Here is a 16,483-nt window from a genome sequence, read left to right on the forward strand (position 1 = left end):
TGTGTTGAATATTTCAGGAGGTGTGTGCTGCATTCTCCTGAGTTATCTGCCATCCCACTGATGATACCAGGTCATTATCATTAGTCTGAATTTGTGCATGTTCAGTCAGATTATAAATAATATTTTAAGGAAACTGCTAAATGGAACGTGGGAAACATTGTTATCTGAAATTGAACTAGACAGTCTGGATTCTAGGGTGGAATTCGGTCACGGAAGGTGTATGTCATCAGGTGGAGATTGGGATGGTTGCCAAGCGGAGATAAATGGCTGTGTATAATTATGTGTCTTTTATCAGGCTGAGGCAGCCAGGCGCTGGTACACAACAGCTCTGCTCTGTCACGGCTCCTGAATGGCAGCTTTGGCCAGGAAGTACCATGCCAGCATGGAGGGACCAATGGCACAGAGAGACAAGGTGCCTTTCAGGGAACTTACGCTCTTTATGCAGCGCAAAACCAGCCAGACTAACACAGCTATTGGAAAATACTGGAAGTTACTCTTTTTCTACTGTTACCTTTCCTCCTCATTTGTTGTTGTGAGTTTTTCATGTAAGGCTGATATGAAAATATTCCAGAGGCCTTTGCTGCAACCATCATATTTTTCTGTGACTGCGGTCATTTACTATGTTGAGTGTGGCTTGGTAGACATGGGTAGGGTCACAAGCTATGTTTCTGTGCTACATGTATATTGTGATGTACACTGCCCCCTGTATTCCATATGAAAACATGCTGGAAGGCTAAAGCAGGAAACTTTCATAGCAGTATGTGTCAGTCAAGAATTCTACATGCAATTCAGTTACAGAGAAACCCCTCCTGTCTGAGTGCTGGTGTTTGTGTATGGTATTTGTGGGAGGCATTATAGACAGAAACGGGTACATCTTACTACCCTGCTCAGCATTCTTAATACAGCCTCCATTTGCCCTGACTGGGGATTTCAGATGGGTTTTAGCCCCCCTGCCCCACCTACTGTAGAGACGCACATACATACATCACACCTGGTGCGTGTGATGTGAGTTGACACTGGAACACTTACTGTATGCTGGAATATTCAGGCCAATGAGCCATTACCAGTAGATCAGCAGTGCCTGGGCCAAGTGACAAAAGGATGCTCCTTACACGCTGCGTTAGAGCACTGTCCCGGAAAGGGAAGACAAGACGTGTCTGCTCCCAAGGTGAAGCAGGTTATGCAGCTGGAAAGGATGACATTCAGTTCCTCATGCAGACACACACATGCATGCACGCGTGCACACACACAAGATGAGTAATCGATAGGATAACAAAATGTAGAGGAAGCTACCATGGCCCTATCACTAATCCAAAAAGTAACAACTATAGCAAATGAACAGTTATGGGATAGCTTTCTCTTATCCTCTCTTATTTTGGTTGGTCTGTTTTGTCCTTTTTGACACAGGTCTCCCTCTTCCCTCTCACTGTCGGCCATTTTGGCCTTATCTTCAACTGACTCAAGGTGACAGTTGCTTTTTCTTTCAGCTGAGGCCATTTAGAAGATGAAATAGGAGTTAAGCTTCAATAATGTGCTCTGTTTTATGATGAGTAACATTATCAGGGAACAAAGAAAGCATTAGGATGAAAACAGACTCCCATTTACTTATTCATTTGGTTTTCTCAAGCCACACTTGATTTAATCTCCAGCCCAATAACGCTCTTCAAATTACAAATATTTTTGTGAAACACTCACATCTTCCCAGATGCATTACCACTGTAATAACCAAGCTTTATCCCCCAGTATCAATTCACAGAGAAGGCACCGGTGAGATCAGCATAAACCTGATTACAGTATGACCCGTCGGTGATAAAGTCATTTCCGTAAGCTGTTTGGAGGCCATATTACATGTCACACGTCTTTGAGATAATGCACTATTTAATTAGAAACGGGATATCCCACATTGTTTTTTACGAGGGACACTTTCAAAAAGCTAGAAGAGGCATCAGAGAATTAGACAGAGGATAGGATGGATAATTGTTGCTCATGCAACAGGGATGTATTTCTACTCGAGCTCTATTCAGAAATGTTGTCCTTCTGATTCACACCCAAATTGACAGAATTAATTCTGATGGATGTCATTTCATGTGGAGGATGACGTTTTCTAATTTGCAAGATCCTAGGAAGTTTCTGATATTCTTTGTCTTTTATTTATTTTCTTATAGTATGCTCATTTGAATACATTCTACCACGTAGTTAACGCTTTACTTGACATCCAGCGTCATATGACACGGTCATAACCATGTTGTGATATGTCATAACTGACATAACTTGTCATGACCCATATAGTTACATCTGTGTCATATGACACGGTCATAACCATGTTGTGATATGTCATAACTGACATAACTTGTCATGACCCATATAGTTACATCTGTGTCATATGACACGGTCATAACCATGTTGTGATATGTCATAACTGACATAACTTGTCATGACCCATATAGTTACATCTGTGTCATATGACACGGTCATAACCATGTTGTGATATGTCATAACTGACATAACTTGTCATAACATTGTCATGACCCATATAGTTACATCTGTTGTGACATATATTGCATGATTTTATGGCTGGTTATGACACCTACATAAGAGTGTCAAACCCACATTTATTAAAATGTGTTTTTTCCCTGCCAAGAAGTTTCCATTCCTTGTTCGGGCGGTGTTCGGCGGTCGACGTCACCGGTCATCGCCGATCCATTTCTCATGTTCCATTTGTTTTGTCTTGTTTTCACACTCACCTGGTTTCCATTCCCTAATTACATGTTGTATATTTTCCCTCTGTTTCCCCCATGTCCTTGTCGGGAATTGTTTATTGTAAGTTCTTGTGCGATGTGTTACTGGTGCGCTACAGGTTTTGTACCCATGTGTTGTTTTACATGCCGTTAGTTTTATGTATTAAACTGCTCCGGCTATTCGCCAAGTTCTGCTCTCCTGCATTTGACTTCCCTGCCACCAGTTACGCACCCCTTACAGAAAGTTTGTTTCTTAAGTTATTTGTGATTGTTGTAGTGAATTCTTTAAAGTCATTTTTTTTTTCTTCATCATATTTTGAATAACTTGTAGAAAATACACTATGACACTGTCATGAAGCATTATGACCATCATAAACATGTAAGCCAGATAGGCCAATCACGTACATGCCCTGATGTCAGTTATCAGTAACAGAGGGTGTCTTGTCCTGATCCTGAAATCTGCTCCTGCATTCATCCCAGTCATCAGCAGCAGAGGTAGGTGCATGTCTGACATTGGGGTAGATGCATGTCTAACATCAATGTGTGCACTATTACAATGATAGTTTAATAATGTCAATATCAGAATGTTAAAATAACAAACATAATGTTGACAAGTAGTCTATGGTGTAATGGAATGTTTTGCCTTGTGTGGTAGTTTTTTAGGGTTTTGACACTCTTATGTAGGTGTCATAACCAGCCATAAAATAATGCAATATGTCACAACAGGTGTAACTATATGAGTCATGACAGACAATGTCAAGTTATGACATGTTATGACCATGTCACAATGTGTTATGATGCTGGGTGTTAAGTAAAGTGTTACACAGAGAGAGTGTGTGTGTGTGTAAAGCCGGTCCCATCTGTGCAGTGTAAATTACATGCTAATGTATTTGTTTGCTTGGGCAGCGTGACGGACGCATCGGAGCATGAAAGCTTGGTGGTTGGTTGGTGCAGTGTTTCAGCAGGAGTTCCTCAGCCAGCAGGACACGGCAGGAGGGACGCCCAGGGGCTTTGACCTTGTACCATGTCACTATCCTGGGGTGAGAGGGTGCCAAAATACTGGCCCTACTCAGACTGTGGGCCACTGATAACACTACTTAAGAAGCATTAAATATTGGGGGATTTTTATGTGTCCAGTCCCAAGTGAGACTTTCAGAAAAATACATTTTAAGGAAGAAGAGACATTGCTAGGTGGAAAGGTTGAGGCAGAAATGAACTTATGATGACTCCACCTCCAACCTCCAATGCATCTGATCTAACTTAACTAGCATACGTAAGGACTTGTCAGCCGTGCAAAGGTTAATGTATGATGTGTCAGCTGTTCATGTATAATGTATATCTTTTTGGGGAAAAAATGCACATTTAGATGTTATATTCGATTAGCAGCAGCAGCCAATCGTAACCGGTGTGATTTGTATGTGAGCTCAGCATACCCCTCACAGTGGAGATGTACTCTGGGTAATCACAATCCAACCTACAGAAGCACACCCACAGTAAGCTCTCCCTATAATATATTCTTCTCATGTTATGAGGCTTTGGCACCTAATTTGTACTGGGAGGTGGAGAGTTGATAGTATAGAAGGTCTGATAGGAACACTGAGGAGATCAACATGCTGCTAATGGGATGTATGCTATCATGGTTTTAGCCTCCCACAGGCCCTGAATCCCAGGTGACAGCTTTGTGACACACCAAATGTCTATAACACATGTCCTGTGAGGAGAGCAGAGTTTGAACTATCAAACTGTGATCACTTGTGGTCCACAGCAGAGAATAAACTAGGATGGCAGGACCTCCTGACAGGGCTGTGACATGCACCTCTCCACTCCGCACCACACTGGGAGGCACCACTCTGATTTGTGACCTCACTCCTCAGTGTCATGCGGAAGTGAGGGAATAAATAAAGACTGGACACCTGTCACCTAGAGAAGTATAAACAATTTGTTCTAAATTAGATGCCCATAAAACACTCACCCACTTTCTCAACTAAGGCCTTATTTTCTCTCTTTCTCTCTCATTTAACTGTTATGAAAAGGAATCGGCTGTTCCCTATCAGTCAGTGAAAGTAGTCCTCAGCATGTTACAACCGCTGTCCTGACCGCTACTCGATCCGCCTGTAACATCCAGAGCGTTGTGCCTCATTGCCCCATCTCCCCAAAGCATGATGTCTCCTGCTACTGGCTGAGTCTGCCAGGTCTGTTAAAATTAGATTAGAATTTATGAAGATTGCCTCACCTGGCTCACTGGTGTAATATATGCTGTTGTAATTCACGTTCGGCCGTTCATTTCCTAAGCAGCCAAGGGCCCCAATATTTCACCATGACAATGTAATCACAGGTCCACATTAAAAATATTGTTGTTTAGAATCGGGGCCGAAAAAAAACTGTATAAAACTATAGCTGTCTTGTCATTCACGTGGATGTTTACCTAAGAACCGAGGTCAAAGTGATTTAAACGCACAGCTTACAACCTTATTGATCACAGGGGGGCTTTTCACAGACACACACACACACACATAGACAGACATGCAGAACAGAGGATTCACAAGCCCTTTGTGTACTGTAGCAGGAAATCTCAGTAATGAGATCCAGGGAATAAGTAAATGTAAACTAAACTAAATGTTTTGATACCTTAAAGCAGGTCTAATCTGTCTTGGCGGTATTGCTGTCTGGTCTTCGATGCTTGATATCTTTGCATGCATTGAGCAACACATAATTTCTTCTGTCACTACTCACTTCTGTTTGTCTACCTGATTTAGTAGTTGACCTTTGGGCATTTTGTCATACCGTTGTATAACATTACAGATTTCAATAGCCTGTGAATTAGGACAACTGTTTGGTATTAAAACAGTTTTCTGCAGTCAAATGATCAAATCGCCCTCTACATTTACCACTCTCCCTCTGTCGCCCTCATTTCCTTCCTGACAATGTGTTTCTGCTGCAGAAGAAACATTGGCAGGGAACGAAGGAAATGAGTGAGCAACAGGGGGGGCTCAGGGTAGGATAGAATCAGAGAGTATATAAAAGTTAACTTCTTCAGTGGTTCTGAGATGATGACATACGGTCTGAAATCGTTGGGCTGTCTATTGTCAGAAGGATTTAGCCTTGGCCAATGAGAAAGGAGTAGGAGTGTGGAAATCACAGGACGCTATAGAAGGCAGTGAAGATACATCAAGGTATGGTTTAAAAATGTCTTCTATACTTTGTTGCTGCTGATGGGTTTTCTTTAGTGCATTAATGTAACTGTTTCTCAGTGCTGTTTCTGTTTACGGGGGCCATTTCAGAGCCATTATCGAGCTTGTCAATTCCCCTTTCCCTCCCTGTTTTAATGAACATGTTTTCTAAGCAGATCAATACTTTATTTTTCATGTCTCACTCTTTTCGCAAATATTCCTTCGCAAATCAATACAGTCCTTGATGCGCTGCATCACCACCTCCCCCACATGCATTTCCTGCCCCACCTTCCAAACACACAAGGTCGTCACTGCATGGTAAGACGTGTAGTGGTGCTCAGCTTTAATTCTATTCATCTTATGGGCATTGCTGCAACCTTTTTCTGCCTGATCAAGACTTTCACTAAATATTGGTATTTATTTAATATAAGCTTAGTGAATACGTTGTTGACCCAGGGCAAATGTAAGATGTACAATCAGGAATATATCACAGATTGTATGTAAAAACAGAGCAGTACAGCACAAAAGGTTTGCTGAAAAGGAGCAAGTATGATGTCATCGCTAGCCTCAGCCCTCTTCTAGCCGATGAAATCGATTTAAACATTAAACAGACTTATTTCCACATGGGAGCAGAGAGGTGGTTCTCATGAAACACATATCCATTCTCAGATAGTTGCAGGTCTGTGTTAGATTGGGGACTTTGTTTTAGATGGAGATGTTGGGTTGGTAGGGGCTTGTGTGATTACTTCTTACACTGATTTATGACTAACTTTGAATTATCTGAGGGGGACTAGAGCCTGTGCCAACATCAACATCCTCTGAAATTAGGACAGGAAGGGGAGAGGGAGCCCTCTCTGGTTACCGCCCCTGCCCCTATTGTCTGAGACTGAGACGGGGATTCACTCTGCCTCCTGGAGTTTCAGCAAGCCTCAGTGGACCAGGCCAGACGGATGTGTCTGAAATATATACCTGGTATGGGATCTGAGGATTTCTAATGGAAATATGAAGCCATGTTCTACTGGACATGGAAGTCGAACTAACGTTCCCTGGTGACCTATAAATTAGACTGTTGTGAGGGCCACACAAATCACTGCCTCAGCCTATCTCTCCTCTACTGTAGAAAGACACTGGCAGCTCCTGAGTTATAATGACTTTGTAGCTGTCTATACACGGTACAATTTTTGATAAATATCCACACAAAATCCCAGTTGAATATGAATTTTATATTCCTGACTTTCATTTTAGGTGTTATCCCTAATTGGATTCAGTTCGCAGTTCAACAAGTGGCCAGCTTTATCATATCTGTGATTTATAGTAATCATCATGTCATTTCCATTGAAGGGTTAGTTTATTTCTGCTGAGAACCTTGAAGGCCATTAAATCTTGGTAATGAGATTTTCATTATAAAAAGAGCAGGAGACGATTCATGGCCCCTCAGAGGCTGAGCAGCAACATTACTCCCACTTCCTTCACATAATCAATGAAGATAACCAAAGTCAAAGGATCATGACTCTTCTGTAAATATTGTTGTTTCTAAACTCACATGAGAAAGAACTAACAGTGAATCAGATGTGTGTGTGTGTGTGTGTGGTTGTATTTCTGAGGGAGACATTCCTTACCTCTCGATTGGCTGTTTACATTCACAAACACTAAGTAAACAATATGCTCTGTCTGAAACCATCCCAGAGGAATCTTTCAGCATAGCCTGTCTGCATGGCATCTGTAACAATGCTCTCCCTCTCTCATCTCTTTTTCGTGCAAGAATAGCATGGCGGCTTATGTAAGGCCTAACCCCTGTATTTCGAGGCAAATTGAGCCGTAGAAACTCATTGGTGTAATTTGGATAATGAATTCCGACAATATCCCCACTGCTTTGGTAAGCCTGGTATGATCGATGCTCATGTTAATTCTACAGCCTTGTTCTTTAAATCAATATTAAGCCTTAATTTCTGATTCATTTGTCAACCTGTGAGTTGAATTTAGTGAGGGTAGCCAGGAATGGCTTACATGACTTCCATGACAAATGAATTTGATAATGGAAATGAATAAAGGAATTATTCCACGGTATGAACACACGCCCCCCCCCCCCCCCCCCCCCCCTCCCCCAGTCTCATTGTGGAGTCTTGAAGTCTGAAGGGTGGTGTGCAACATCCAACATATGTTATGTCCCTAAAATATGAAAAAGACAAGGGTTGTTACAGCAAACACACCAGAACCAAAAAAAAACATTGGACCCACTGACAGTAATATTGTTTGAAGTAACATGTTCATTACCATCATGATTATCATAAATTAGGAGTTTTGGGAGCCTGTAGAGCAGTGGTATTCAAACTTTTACAACGGGGACCCCATTTATTTTTGGCAGAATTTCTCGCGACCCCACCTCACCCCAAATATAATGAACAACTTAATTGTTGCATTTATTCAAAATGTTATTTTCAAATGATCTTTCTCAAAAACATTTGTTGTCCCATACAATAATCTGTACTCTTAAATAATTAATTGTTAAAAAAAATTGTAAATGAAATAAAATGGTGAAACACTGCAGTTCCTCGAGTTTGACTACCACTGCTGTAGTGGGAGGGGACTAGGGTGAGAAGGGTTATTTTGGAGCAGGACTGTTTTTGTCTCTCATAATTATTTTTTATGTCAGTCATTAAACTGTCCCTTGGGGGATTGTTGCAGCAGCAGTCATCTCTGTTTGGGCCTTAGATTATCATCAGTGCTGCTTTTCCATTAACCTTCCTCTGTTGCCTTATCCCTTATCCCTCAGGATGCAGTCACTGAGGCAGTTTCTGCTAATCCAAACAGTTATCTAAAAATGTACACTCCCCTACGTATTCATTCGGACAGTGAGGCTTAAATATGTCAACATTTGGCTCTATACTCCAGCATTTTGGATTTGAGATCAAATGCTTCATTTGAGGCGACAGTACAACGTCAACTTTCAGTTTGAAGTTTTTTTTTCATACGTTTTTGGACAAATCAACTTATAGTGTATTAAAGTAGTCATTAGTATTTGGTCCCATATACCTAGCAAGCAATGACTACATCAAGCTTGTGGCTCTGTATTTTCAGTGTTTCGGATTATGTTTTGCCCAATAGAAACTTTATTTAATAATTCAGTGACATTTTGAAGTCACTTTTATTGTAAATCAGATGTTTCTGAACACTTCTACATTAATGTGGAATCGTGGATAATGTTATGGGGTCATGATATTTGTGCATCATTTGTGCAATCCAAAACACAATCAAAACAAGGTAGCCTAGTGGTTAGAGAGTTGAACTAGTAACCGAAAGGTTGCGAGATCAAAACCCTGAGTTGACAAGGTGAAAATCTATTGTTCGTCCAACGGACAAATCTGGGTTTAGAGAACGATACCTGCCCCACATTGTGCCAACTGTAAAGTTTGGTGGAGGAGGAATAATGGCCTGGGGCTGTTTTTCATGGTTTGATCTAGGCCCCTTAGTTCCAGCGAAAGGAAGTCTTAACGCTACAGTGACAATGACAATCTCAACGATTCTGTGCTTCCAACTTTGTGACAACAGTTTGGGAAAAGCCCTTTCCTGTTTCAGCATAACAATGCCCCTGTGTACAAAGCGAGGTCCATACAAAAATGGTTTGTCGAGATAGGTGTGGAAGAACTTGACTGGCCATTGAACAGCTTAGGGATGAATTGGAACGCCAACTGTGAGCCAGGCCTAATCACCCAACATCAGTGCCCAACCTCACTAATGCTCTTTTGTCTGAATGGAAGCAAGTCCCCACAGTAATGCACCAATATCTAGTGGAAAGCCTTCCCAGAAGAGTGGAGGCTGTTAGAGCAGCAAAGGATGGGGACCAACTCTATATTAATGCCCATGATATACCCCACAAGACATGCCACCAGAGGTCTCTTCACAATCCCCAAGTCCAGAACAGACATTCCGAGGTACACAGTACTACATATAGCTATGACTACATGTAACTTTATTCCACATCAGGTAACTGATACAAGCAGTAGAATCAGATTTTTAAAAAACAACTAAAAATACACCTTGTGGGAGAGTGGGGACTGTGAATAGACACACACAGCTACAGACACACGGCTACGCACACGTACATTGTAATATTGTTATATGGTGGTATTATACATTTTGTATTGTAGATATGTAATGGTGTAATAATGTTATATGATGTACTGTTTAATCTTTTGGTTTTTTTGTGTAATGTAAGTGCCTTAATGTGTTTGGACCCTAGGAAGATTAGTTGCTGCCTCGGAAGCAGCAAATGGGAATCCTAATAAATACAAATACCAATGATTTTGGAATGAGATGTTCAATGAGCAGGTGTCCACATACTTTTAGTCATGTAGTGTACATTAAGGTAGTCATGGTTGACTGCTGAGCAGCGTTTTGAAATCACTGAAGTTTGGTAGTCGGTCTCCGCCTCCTCTTGACTTCACATATCCTTTTTCCCGTTCCCAGAAACATTCCACTCTGCACCCAAGGTGTGGCTGTTGGTCATCCACATGTTTTCTTTCTGACTGGTGAGAGAAACCAATAAACTTTTGCTTTGTCTACGATGTAAATTGATATATTAAAGTCCTTCTCTGAAAGCAGGTTGGTTTAAATGATCATTTTTATGACTGGTCTAAAAAAGCCCACAGTAAATGCAATCAAATGGTAGCATGTTACAGTATTTTTACCTTTTAATTTAACTACGCAAGTCAGTTAAGAACAACTTATTTTCAATGACGGCCTAGGAACAGTGGGTTAACTGCCTGTTCAGGGGCAGAACGACCGATTTGTACCATGGGGATTTGAATTTACAACCTTTACGGTTACTAGTCCAGTGCTCTAACCACTAGGCTACCCTGCCACCCCAGTATGTGGTAAATTCATGTAGAAAAGTGTTTGGTCAAACGTTGAAGACCGAATAAATACTACAAGACTTCGCAATGTTGGGTTGTTGGGCAGATTTTGGGTAGTGTGCCAAAATAGGAAGTTTCATTTCTAAGAGAGCCTTAAGTTTAGTTTCTATCTCTCTCCCACTCACACACCTCCTATTCACTCACCCTTACTCTCCCTCTTACGCGCACACGCACACACACATACATACACACATACACACATACATACATATATTTATATATATACTCTCATTTTAACTCATCTCTCACTTACTCTACAGCACTCCTGTGAGGATGGCAGCCAGTTTCTCTCTCCTGGAAGAGGACCTGTCGTGTATAGTGTGCTATCAGACATTCAGGGAGCCAGTGATCCTGCTCTGCAGCCACAGCTTCTGCAAGGCCTGTCTGGAGGAGAGCTGGAGTAAACAGGAGACGCAGGACTGCCCAGTCTGCAGAAGGTCCTCCAGAGACCAGTCGCCTCCCAACCTGGCTCCGAGACATGTCTGTGAGACTCTACTGAGGGAGAGGGAGATTAAGGACACTCCTGGGCCCACAGAGGAGGCGACAGAGGGGCCCTCACAGGGTGAAAACACCATCCACAGGGGGTTAGAGGGTGTGTGTGGTTTACACTCCCAGAGGCTCCAACTCTTCTGCCTTGAGGATGAATGTCTGGTGTGTGTGGAGTGTGTGTCGGAGCATGCAGGCCACAGCTTCTGCTCTCTCGTGAAGGCAGCAGACCAGAAGAGGGAGGGGCTCAGACCCACACTGGAGGCCTTGGAGGAAAAAATGTCTGCCTTCTGCAAAGCCAAGCTAAGCTGTGACAAAATGGCTGCTCATATTAGGGCGCAGGCCCAGCTAGCAGAGAAGCAGATAATGAATGAGTTTGAGAAGCTACACTGCTTCCTGAGAGAAGAGGAGGTGGAGAGGCTAGCTGCTCTGAAGGAGGAAGAGGAGGAGAAGAATAAAAGGATAAAGGAGAGAGTGAAGGAGATAAGTGAGATGATGTCATCTCTGTCAGACACAATCAGGGCTGTGGAGGAGAAGCTGGCAGTGAATGATTTGTTGTTTCTGCAGCGCTACAAGACTATGATGGAGAGAGTATGGAGTGCGCCTAAGGACCCACAGCTGGGCTCAGGAGCACTGATCAACTTGGCCAAACACCTGGGCAATCTCAAGTTCCAGGTCTGGGAGAAGATGCAGGGGGCAGTGAAATACATGCCTGTAGTTCTAGAACCAAACACTGCACATCCCTATCTCTATCCATCTGAAGATCTGACCAGCCTACGATCTGAAGATAAAGGACAGAGTCTCCCAGACAACCCAGAGAGGTTTGATTCATACCGTGACATCCTGGGTTCAGAGGGGTTCACTTCAGGGACACACTTCTGGGATGTGGAAGTCGGAGAAAATGATGACTGGAGGGTAGGGGTGGCCAGTGAGTCTGTTAGTAGGAAACATGAGTTAGATGAAGAAGAAAGTGGAATATGGGCTGTTGGGGTAGCTAATGGGGAACCTTATAAAATGAAGAAGAAGACCCAGAGGATCCGAGTTTCGCTGAAGTGGGACAAACAGGAGGTGTCCTTCATTGATCTTAGTTCATACACACAAACCCTCAGAACATTTAATCACAAATTTACAGAGAAGATGTATCCATACTTTTATTTGTTAAATGGTCAACCACTACAGATCCTTCCAGGGAAAGTCTCTGTAAACGTGGAAAACCATGTGGAAAACCATGATATGGAATTGTTTTAAGGTGGCTATACCATGGATCATTTAGTTACTTGATTTAGAATTTTAGGATTATTTGATAAAATATTGAGTTTGGTCTTTACTGCTATAGCCCATAGAAATGCATTGAATAACACATTAATAAATGGCAAAACAGACAGTCCAAAAAAAATCATAAGGATAAGGTTTTGAAGTGTCTGTCCTATACAGTATCTAAGATATACTGTTTCAGAAAACTCAGGAAATATGTATATGTTTTTTACACAAAACTACTTCCACACTTTCATAATTCTTTACAACCGGTATTGGGTTACTTTCAGACGAGTCCTGTGACACTTGTAGAACAAAACAGAGAACGCTTTCGTGTCCGTGAGGGTCTCCCCTTTCCATGTTAGTTTTTTGACAAAACCGTTCGGATGCTACAGACCTCATCTTTCCAGGATATTTTAGATGAGACCAGAAGAGAGATCAAAGTATAACATTTATTTTCTCCTATTCTCATCAATGTTACTTTCCTTTGGTTTTGTGGCTTTTGATGCTAAACAGAATCTATCCCATTGTTATTTAAAAAATATGTTTTGAGAATTTCTGTGATTGAACTAAAGTAGATTCATGCCTATTGTTCATTTAGAATCGTCAGCTTGCCAAACTCCTTATCAATGTGCAAGACAGGACTTGTATAAAAAGGTAAATATTGAAAAAAGGCTAGTAAATTGATTTATTTCTTCTTCAACATAAGAGACAATGGGCAAATATTTACTGTTTTGGGTTGTTAACTTCCAGAAGATGGAATTCCAACCCTTCTAAATGACCATGCCTGGTGTTGAGGATGACCAGACACGGAGAATCTGCTTCGTCACGCAGCTCTGCCTCACCTTGTCTCAATCTCTCCATCCTGTCTCCTCTCCTTTCTCCATGGCCCAGTCGGCTTGATCGCATCAATAGAAATCCTATTCAAACCCATACTGGAGAAGAGCTGAAAATCAATGGTTTGCATATCACCTGATTAGATCTGTGTGTGTGTGTGTGTGCCGGCTTGTGTGTGGGGTGTGGGGTCGGGCCCCGCGGGCGGCAGCCCCTTTACATGGACACAGTAATGAGATTACCCCGGCCTCCAGGACCCCACACAGCAGACACAGTGATCAGATTAGGGAAAAGGACACTGAAACTTTTAGAAAGCTGTGACTTCATCCCTGTCTGTCTGTTTGAGGGGAATGAAGCTCTCTGTCAGTAGGCCTACTGTTTTTACTTGAGCCTTTCGACCAGTTCTCTTTTTTCTCTCTGGTGATCGTGCATCAGTGTTCCTGTGTGCCTGCCGCTATGCAAGTGTGACCGCTTTGGGAATCGTGGCGAAGCAGCTGTTGGGTGTGTAGAGGCTCTTGGCTGTCTGCGGAAGCCTGCGCTAGCTGAAGGTGTTGGCCATGGGGGGGTTTATCATGTCACTTTGATGGATTAGTGATCTCATTGCTAGCTCCAACGATTAGGTCACCGGCCCAGGAGACAGCAAACCACCTACCAGGAGACAGCAAACCACCTACTGGGAAATGCTGATGCTAGACTTGTCCACCGGTTCTAAGTCACCAAGAAGTGCCCCTTGCATCAATGCCAAGCAGAGCTCCAGATAGTCAGAGGGCCTCCGTGAATAATAGGCCAGAGTCCCCTTAGAGAGGAAGGAAGCAGATATCATGGAATCAGTGCAACACACCCACACACAGAAACACTTACTGTAAACCCCCAGTCCAACTCTCTCACCACCAAGAAGTGCCCTCCCTCACCATAATGAGATTCCTCTCTTCCCTTGAGCCCACCTTCATTTGCTCAGTGGTGCATTCGCTGGCTGTTAAACTGAAGGATGGACTGTACAGGTTGTCTGGCTTTTATCTTTTTCCATGATTCATCTTCATCTCTCCTTTGAAAGGGAGAGGTACACCAGTGTTTTTAGTAATTATTCCATCTGAGAAGCAGATCTAACCAGCACAGGAGAGGAGGTAAAATAGACTTATCATCTTATGAGGGTCTTCCCATACTTTCCTGGAGACATGGAAACATTACTGTACCAAGAGAGATGATTGTATTAAGGTTTCTGGGATATTACAGTAGATGCTATGGCATCAGGTGGCCATGCTCTCGTCATTCAGCCAAACGATGCCATGGTGACATCCATCTATCCCAGACCACTTTACAGCTGGATTCACATGACATAAATGTGATTAAGTTGGGAAAACAGTTTGTTTTATTACCGCTCCAGAAATCACACTATTGTTCTCCATAATAACCCCATTTTAATAAAGGGCCCATTTCATAAGTTGTAGCTTGTCTATTTCAACTTAAAGCTCTCTATGTTAGAGAGGGACATTTGTGTTTCTGCGGGTTTCAGCATGTTCCTAATGACAGACCCGGTCAGATATCTGGAAATATTCACTTGCTATATTATATTGTGCAATTCCATCAAAATCAGACTGGACTGTATGCCTGGCAGCAGCTTTAAGAACATTATTCCCTTCCTTCTCCCTGTCTCTTGCGGGGGTCACTTAGAGGTCATTTTCCTACAATTAGTTGCACCAACAGCGTGTACTTTCATGGAATGTTGATTTCTCTGTAATACTGTATGTAACCACACACTACAATCAGGTAACTCATTTCAAATGGTGAGTCTAATAATGTAACTGTCTGTCACAATGTAACTCTTGGTACATTTTATCCAACCTGTATTCTGGAGAAAGTACAATATATAGTATGTAAGGACATTTCACATTGATATTCATATCTTAGTATATGTAGTTTCTGCTCAAATAAAGCAGTTGGCATTTCCATATCGACGCCTCAATAAACAATAGCTATAGCAGACAAACAATGCTGGATAGGAAACAATGGGAGGGTACACGTTAGGTGTAAACTAAAAGAAGAGGACCTCCAGCTGTGGTAAAAGCCTAAGCCATGTGAAGCAGAGGCAGCAGCATCATAAAGATAAGATGGGCGTTCTCTCTGCTTTCCATTCTCTGGGCTCCTGCAGAGCCTTTTGTCTGCATACATACACAACTGTGGATGGATGCGTTTTATAGCCTGTGTCATGGAGAAATACACTCCTATTCTCACTGATTGCTGTCGCCTGCCGGGCATGCGTAAAACATTGTCATTGTTTTATTGGCGTAACGAATGGATCTGATAAGACTGCTTCTGCCAAGGACCTGCACATGCCATGTGTACAATAGCATGCTTTAGTAGTTCTGAAGTACAGCAGCTCAGGTGTAGAAATGTACAGTGTTGGTTGTTAACGCGACAAAGTCTCTTTTTGTGTGTTAGAAAACAATACCGTGTTGATATATGCATAGCAGTTGATGATCATTTCATAGGAATGTTTCGGTAAATGAAATTAACTGTAAATAAAGTTCATACATCTTTGTTCCAGATCACTAGCCAAATTATTGAACTATGTTCCTAATATTGAGTTTCATCCCCTTTTGCCCTCGGAACAGCCTGAATTTGTCGGGGCATGGACTCTACAAGGTGATGAAAGCTTCCACAGGGATGCTGGCCCATGTTGACTCCAATGCTTCCCACAGTTGTGTCAAGTTGGCTGGATGTCCTTTGGGTGGTGGACCATTCTTGATACACACAGAACTATTGAGCATGAAAAACCCAGCAGTGTTGCAGTTCTTGACACTCTCAAACCGCTGCGCCTGGCACCTACTACCATACCCCGTTCAAAGGCACTTCAATATTTTGTCTTTCCCATTCACCCTCTGAATGGCACACATACACAATCCATGTCACTTAAAAATCCTTCTTTAACCTGTCTCCTCCCCTTCATCTACACTGAAGCTATGGCCGGGGCGGCAGGATAGCCTAGTGGTTAGAGTATTGGGCTAGTAACCGAAAGGTTGCAAGTTCAAATCCCCAAGCTGACAAGGTACAAATCTGTCATTCTGCCCCTGAATAGGCAGTTAACCTG

General features: G+C 42.4%; 1 pseudogene; it reads left to right on the top strand.

The window, feature by feature from the left end:
* The first annotated feature begins 5,788 nt into the window (after positions 1-5,788).
* On the top strand, positions 5,789-15,941 carry LOC139384087 (E3 ubiquitin-protein ligase TRIM35-like; annotated as a pseudogene).
* The last annotated feature ends 542 nt before the right edge of the window (positions 15,942-16,483 follow it).

Source organism: Oncorhynchus clarkii, chromosome 25 (assembly GCF_045791955.1).
Source record: "Oncorhynchus clarkii lewisi isolate Uvic-CL-2024 chromosome 25, UVic_Ocla_1.0, whole genome shotgun sequence".
NCBI lineage: Eukaryota > Metazoa > Chordata > Actinopteri > Salmoniformes > Salmonidae > Oncorhynchus > Oncorhynchus clarkii.